This window comes from Lepisosteus platostomus, chromosome 3 (assembly GCF_059453375.1).
Source record: "Lepisosteus platostomus isolate fLepPlt1 chromosome 3, fLepPlt1.hap1, whole genome shotgun sequence".
NCBI classification, from domain to species: domain Eukaryota; kingdom Metazoa; phylum Chordata; class Actinopteri; order Semionotiformes; family Lepisosteidae; genus Lepisosteus; species Lepisosteus platostomus.
Window position 1 is genome coordinate 8,698,762 of NC_142613.1, and position 8,023 is coordinate 8,706,784.

Sequence of the window (8,023 nt, forward strand, 5' to 3'; positions counted from 1 at the left end):
GGATGTTGAAATCCACGACTTTTTTTTTTACCAATCTAAAGCAGAGGCTTTATTTTAAAGTGGGTGATGCTCAGGGGTGTTGGGTGTGGGATACGTGTCAAAGTGATACATGCATGAGGTGGGATGGGGTGGCTTTTGACCAACACTGGGGAAAAGAGCAAATGGAACAATCCTTTCCTAGTGCTTGCTCCCTGATGGAGGGGTGAGTGTTTCCCATGACACCATAACATCCTGGTTTGTGAGCAGCTGGTGCTGGTTGTCCAGCTGCTCTTTAAACTTGTGCCAGCCTTAACAAGGTGGTTGTTTAATTACAGGAATAAATTCTGTACTCTGAAGCAGACACCTACAACTTAGTGTTGTACATTCCAATACTGTTGACAAAATGAATGGCTTCTGTAAACTAGTAAGAATGGTATAGATTTGTACACGTATCCCTTCGGAACAGCATCGCTGATACTGGGAAGCCACTTGTTGAAGGGTTTGTCCAAGCATAGCTTGTATCGGCAGCCATCAAGATGGTAATTACGGAGTGACACTTGTATTTTTATATGAATCTGCAGCCCCAGAAGGCTCTGAGGTAAGGTACAAAGGTTTTTAACCTTGGAACCTCTATGCCAAGTAAAATATGACTGTCAAGTGAGGGGATGGGGGAATACAGTCATGGACTAGAGTTACCTGTAAGGTACCTGATCAAAACAGATCTGTTTGTCTGGTGATGTACTTTGTGATACACCAGCCTATTGAGAATTAGCCTAAGAAAAATGTCTACCTTCTCTTCTGTTGCATGTTTGCTGGAAAACAAATTGCACAAGGTACTCGTTTGGCCCTGCATCTGATCGTGGCTTTCAAGCCATCAGGTTTTTTTTTTTTTTGGTCTTTAATCTCAAGAAAAACCGCCATCAATTGCAGGGCTGAAGTTTACCTTGTGCAATTGCTTTCCAGTAAACCCACAGCTCTATGTACCTTGCACCCAGCTGGAGGTCTGTGGTACGTAACATGAGAGATTAACTTTGTGTGAGGTATGTTAAACCGGGAGCATTTGGAGTTAGTGTGAAGTGACTCATTGGTTAAAATGCCCATTTTCTATATGGGCGTGGTTTCCTTTTGACTGTTGCTTGTTTAAACATCTGTGACAAAAACAGCCATCTATCAGGACTGTCATTGCAGGCTTTGTTATTGTTATTTCAGCCTGTGGAGTATGGTATTATAAACAAGACATTACAGGCCATGTATAGCAAATGTGGCCATATGGCTTTTGTACAGTTAATTGTTTTAGGTAAAAACCTTCTTTGAAGAAATAAAAAGGAGTGTTTTTTTTTCTAAATTATTGGCAATACCAAGTAATAATTTTCTGAAAGCCAGAATGCCCTAGCTGACAAACACTTGTGTGCATATTTTGAAAAAGAACTGCCAAGAGTTTGATGTACAGATGAGAGAACTGTCTGCTAGTCTGAAAAACAGCTCTTCATGTCCATAGGGAAATGAACAGCCTGATCTTGCTGGCATCTCAGCAAAAGCAGAAACCTCTGGCTTCGTTCTCCTAAGAGAACCTCGTGTGTAAGTTCTCCTGTAGCACAAATTCGGCTGTAGAGTAATTCATCAGAAGTTAAACGTTAGAATTGTGTCCTCAGAACCTCGGTGTAAGCAGAGATGTGCAAGGGTAATAAAGTAGGTTATCTCTTCTTAAGATCAGGAAGTTGGGGGCAAAGCTTTTGGAACTCGAAGAATCATGCAGCAATAGTATTCAGTCTACAATATGCTTGATGCATAATGAATAGAATACATTTTAATTCATCACCTCTTACAAAGAGACTGTGGTGATATAATATCAATGAAAAAATACAAAGTTCTAGTGAAAAATGTTTTTTTAACTAAGGCCACTTTCAAAATCAAAGCACATAAAGTTTTCATTGGATGTACTGCTGACTTACCCTGTAGGGTAAGTCAGCTATAAACCTATAAACCATTGCTGTATCAGTGCCAGTTTGGATAAATCTGTATTCTGATTTTAAGGTATTTAGACTTAAATCTGATTGAAATTCCTTCTCCCTACAATTTCAGGGTACAAATCCTATTATGTTTTAATGGTCTTGTTACGTGCAATGATAGAAGGGCTGGCAAGAATTGTTTTAAACTGATGTTTTCTGTATGCCAAATGGGACTTATTCACCCCCCCATTTCCTGTCCCAATGCCCATATTCCCCTGGAAACAAGAGTGAAGGGTTCAGGCCAGGAAGATATAAATAAAAAAAAACATTTCTTCTCGTTGCACAACAGACCGTCCCAGAAGACTGTAGCTTTTCCGTTCACTCTTGGGACTTTTGGCTTGCCTTTCTAGATGCTGCACTATAGAACCATTCCCTTCCTCTCTTCTCTGCCCTTTGCAGAGACATTATTAAGTCAGGATATTTGTCAGATCCATAAACCTTTATATTCTTGAAGAGTCTGGTGTTGAGAAATCAGGTGACCTTTATCTTCTGAACATTCATCTAAACCTCACGTTGCTGGTCCTATGTACAGAGCAGCGCTACCAGGGAGAGAGAGGCATGATGCTATTTCCCCAATTGTGTCTACAATACAAAAGCACTGCCGTAGCTGCACAAATTTACATATTTGTCAAAACTGGGTCAATGCAGAAGTGATAGGACACAGTCTTCTTAGGGAAAAAACTAATCAGGTGGTGTTTGGAAATTTGAGCCGAGTTGATAAGATTAGAAAGTCCCTCTCTCAGCAAGAGCTTAGGTTGCAAAATCATTGTTCCACTGGGCCGTGCTGTATCCTACTTTCTTATTGTTTGATCACAAGGAGCTGAGCCTCGGTGTTGGCACCAGCACTGCATCCTGCCTCTGAAGAAGGGAACATGGATCTGATGTAGACCAATCCCCTTCCTTGAAAAGCACACTCCCCTTAAACGCATACAGAATGTGCTCTTTGTAAAACGTCAGACAGCATGGCACACTGCCCATGCTCTCCCAGTAAATATTATTGTTACTGCACTACCTGAGCAGTGCAGCAAAGGAACTTTAGGCAGCATGAGAAATGTTACAGGGCTTAGGAGTGAAAACAGTAAAACGTTTATGTGCTGTGATTTGGAATTCACACAATCTGAACTGTAAAACAATCGCCAGGGCAGTGCATATGTCAACTGTTCCAGTGAAAATACCATGTAAATAGATTTGCAGTGTGCAGTTGAACAAGACAGGAAATTAGAAAATAAACACATTATGAAGATGCAGATGATAAGGGCTTCTTATTCCAAAACATCCTATCTCCATTCTAGCCAGATCACGAAAACTAATCGATATGCTTGCCAGACAGTCGGAACCCAGTTCCAGTTAAGCAAAGCCGGGTTTTCTTCCACAATAAAAGTATAGGACTTGGCACTTCACTTTCACTTTTACTAGACTGGAGATAAGCATGTCTTTTCCCATCTATGACTAATTAAGGATAGGAGTGGTACAAACTGAGGAAAAAGCACTAGTTCCTTCGTGAAGCCAAGGGGAAGGGCTGACATTTTTGTGATATTAGAATCAGAACAGCAGGCTCAGCGATGTCCCAGTAGCATGCTGATTTCAAATGCCACATTTGGGAGATGAGGCTGAGTGTTCTCTGTTTGCGCAGGGCTGAGAAATAGGTCAGTGAGAGACAGGGCTTAAATAAGAGCTTTGCTAGGCATACCACAGATGTATTGGACATATTCATAAAATATTTTTAGGCATGCTGCATTTTCTTGTACTGTACAACAGAATATAAACTCTCAGTAACTGAAGCAAAATGGGAATGGTTATGATGCAAAGCTGGGATATGTAAATTGCATCTTTATAGACTTTAGTGATGCTGGTGTCTTGCAACTCAGGAAAAATAAACAAGTGTATCTTTCCTAAGGTGTACAGTGTTTAATGAATACCTTGGTCAGGGATGTGAGCTTTAAGTCTCATGTATCAGACTCATTTGCAATACAGGCCACATTTGATTGAAATGTTCATCAGGCAGGCTATGCTTATCATAGATTATCAAAATACTAGACACACCTATTACAGAGGATGAATTATTTGTAGTCTTTCACGTTTATGGTGTATTTGACAGCAAATTGATGATGATGATGTTATCCAGTCAGTCGGATCCGACTCTCGGCAATTCTATAGGCCATCTCTCGCCACGCTTTCCGGTCTTGGACTTTCTCTTTCAGCTGTTCTATGCCTAAGCCAGTGTCTGTTTTGATGGCGTCGAGCCACCGCGTTCTTTGGCGGCCTCGTCTTCTTGTTCCACTGACCATTCCAAGCATCATTGCTTTCTCCAATGAATCTGATCGCATCACGTGACCAAAATAAGTGAGCTGGAGTCTGGTGATCTTTCCCTCAAGCGAAATTTCTGGCTTGATGAACCTCCCTTTAAATTGCAGTAATCAGACAGATAATATCAAACAGAGACACCACGACTGGACAGAGGTACAGATGCACAGGGATTGCTGTGCATGCAAGCCAGATACAGTAGCACCATCAGGAGGTGGGCAGTGTGGGTCATGTAGGTTCCGCTTTGACCAGAACTGTATCCTGACTGAGGCTTGGACTGATCCTGCTACATGGGCTGATCAAATGAGCTCAGAGGGCTGGACCTGGCCTGCAGGCTGAATTTCTGACACCCCTCTCATTGACTGTTGTAACAGCTGGCATGCTGTAGTTTACCTGTACCTGTACCTGTAGTTTGACCCTGGGATGGTATTGGTTTGAACTGCAAATGACTGTATGTGTGAGTGTGTTTGTGGCAAGTTTGGAAGAGCTCAGCTATTCCAGTTTCCTAACCATCTGGGCTCACGCTGTTCACTTCTGGATCTTGACTCAAAGGCTGTATTCCCCAGTCAGAGAGTGTGTTGGGTCCAGAGTTTCAGGTAATTACTCTTTCAATCGTATATCATTTGGGGACGTCAGAGTGTGGAGCTTGATTGATTGAGAGTTGTCAGACACAATGTGGATTGCCATCAGGTCTGTACGCCCATATGGGGTTTTCAGTGACAATACAGCTGATTGTCTGGCCTTGGGCAAATGGTTGCAAGAAACTAAAATGACTCCTTGTTCATGTTTCTGCAAGAGTGGTGACAATGTAACAGAACTCATAGTCTGTCACAGTAATGAGTGTTTCAATGATATCACTCCCCTGCTCTCTCAGCCAGCTGTCTTCCCCAAGAGTCACAGTGGTTTATCAGGATAAAGCTCATCCTCCTTTCTGTTGTCTTACCATTTTTGGGATGCCCCCCCCAGCAATACTGGTCCCCACTTATACAGCTGGGTGGACAGGAGCACCTGGGGCAAAGTCACTCAGGAGAACAACAGCAAGAGGCTCCAGCCGAGACTTGAACCTGCAACCTGTCAGTGACAAGGCCAAAGACTTATTCACCACACCGCAGAAGATTCAGTGAAGGCTTAGTTTTTGTGAGGAAAACTAAGATTACATGCGCGTGACAAATTGTGACAACACATTGCCTTGTAAAAATGATCCTTAGATGACAAAACACTGAATGACACAGGTTCTGACCCTGGAGGGGCGCACACTTCTACAGAGCTGGGCCATTCCATACTTCCTAAAAATATAGCTGTGGTCATCCATCTGGGAGGCCTCTTCATTCCTCTCACACCACCGGAAAGACAAAATTAGACACATCCACCACACTAAATCAGAGACAAACTGAGGCATGCGGGAGGTTGTACAGGAAACTGGAAGAACTGAAATCCCTGTACCTACATAAGGAGCGAATTATTATAATATAAGGTCATATATAATGATAATAATGTATCAGGTCTGTTTCTACTGTGTTTCGGCCCTTTCAAAGGTTTTACCAAGTTTTTAAAGTCCTCAAACCTCTAAATAAACTCAGAAAGTGTACCTAAATGTTTCCAGTCTTTGTAGGCAGTTATTTCTGGTTCTGGTCTGAGCCTTGGAAGCCCATTCTCTTGTCAAACACTGCCGGTCAGGGGAGGTGAAAAAGGCTTGTTTACGTTGAAGCAATTGTTTCCTTGCCATGTGCTGTGTAAACAACCTGCAGAAAACAGAGGAGGAAAGGTCCATTCAAATAGTCATGTCAGGACACACTGGATAGCGAACTCTGTGCCAGTACTAGAAACTGTTTTTCAGCACTGTTGTCAAAGCTTGATTATCAGGGCGGCTTCAAGGCCAAAACTTGGCACCTTGGGCAGATTTTACATTTCTGCATTAGACACCCCAAAGTGTTAGTCTTTAATAACACTAAGTAACCTGCAAAACTGAGAACTGAAGAGGGTACAGTTTAGAATTTGTATGGGTTCAACTAGAAAATTAAAATTATATTGTCTTGTCATAAGGTGCACTAACCATAGACCAGTTTTCTTCAGCCCATTTCATGGGAGCAAAACAAGAATAAACCGCTGATCCATAATGAAACACTATCTGAAGATTTCTTAATCAAAACATTTCATATGTGAGGTGTTGTTAACATAAGAACTCTGTATATGAAGGCAATACCCTAGTGTCTTATAAGAAACACCTGGAGGATTCCTTATCTGCTTAACAAGCAAGATGGGCCAAATGGCAAGCAAGATGGCGTCTCTCGTTTGTCACCTTTCAAATCACTGATTAGTATTTTGAAAAATGACAAACATTCTCTTCTTGGTACTGTTCTCGTTCTCTCTGGTAGCTTTTCAATGGTTCTTATCTACCATACTTTCACGGGGATTTTTAAATACTTGTTCTACCTGCTCCTTTGTTTCCTGAAAACACCTGTTTGAGGCCAACAGAAGGCTGAAGGCTCTTTTCTGGCCTTGAGCTGTGATGGGAATAGAAACCACAATCATATAAACCCTGGAGTGAGCCATGAGGGAGGGAGGGGGCACCATTTGGCCAGCGAAAGTGCTTCATGTTTGCCTGCATTACTGCAACATGGCCCTGGTGTGTGCGTGTTTGAGTCTGTGCCCTGTCCAGTGTGTATCCTGCCTTGTGCCCGTGGCTTGCTGGGACAGTCTCTGGCTCTCCGGTGACCCTGTACTGGATAGAGAGGTTAAAAACGGATGGATGGATTCCTGCACTTTTCCCCTATTCTTTTTGGAAGGCCTGTGCTTCAGAGGCCTGCCATGTTCACATAAGAATGGCCTTACTGCACTACATTTCACCCTGAAACCTCAACTCATCAAACACAGCCACACACAGAAACAAACCAAAATATAGACATTCCTGGTTTCACGAGGAATCAACTTTGCGTTTTCATTTCTTAAGTCAATTGTCAGTTTACAGAGCTACAGTTTGTAATTTAAATACAGACACAACTGTCCTTCATCATCAGGCAGATCTTGTATAACTAGCTAGTAGTTAGTGTGGTTTGACGAGGAGCATGAAACTTCAGATTACAATGTACGGTTGTCAGGCTGTTCTGAGTCCCACATGAATTTCTTAGAGCTTTAGTTACACAGGCAGGACTGAGGAGGGTGTGTATGTTGTAGAGACCAGTGACACAGGCTCCTGTGTTAAAGCATGTTGACGGTGAGGGTTTGGTTACGGTTGTAGTCAATGTTGAGCTTTTGCTTAGGCCCTCAGCAGAGCTCATCGCAGCCTCTGGAAGAGAACTAGTCTTCTCTCCTGTTCCCCTAGTGCCAGTCAATTCCGATACAATATTTCCCTTCGTCCATTTACATTGGGATTATTGTTCCTCTGTGCTGAGATGTCTCCTGGTACTTGAATTTGTTTTACATTTCCATAGTGCACAGCAAAAAAAACAGTACGGCTGGAGAGTTACAGGTTAGGTGGGCAGAAAAGGTCAATCCAAGTCATCGAGCACAGTTAAATGGCTCCAGACTAATCTAGTTAACCTTTACACTTGTCTCGGGCTGTTTAACAATCACCTAAAAACTCCTAAGGAAGACGACAGCCAGCACTCACCAGCTTTGTTGAAGAAGGGTGACGGATGCTGACCAGACCGAAACACGTGACAAACCGCTTTCACAAGGCGCACGAAAATGAAAACTACAAAGAAAAAGTACACGCCTGAGCGCCTGAGAAA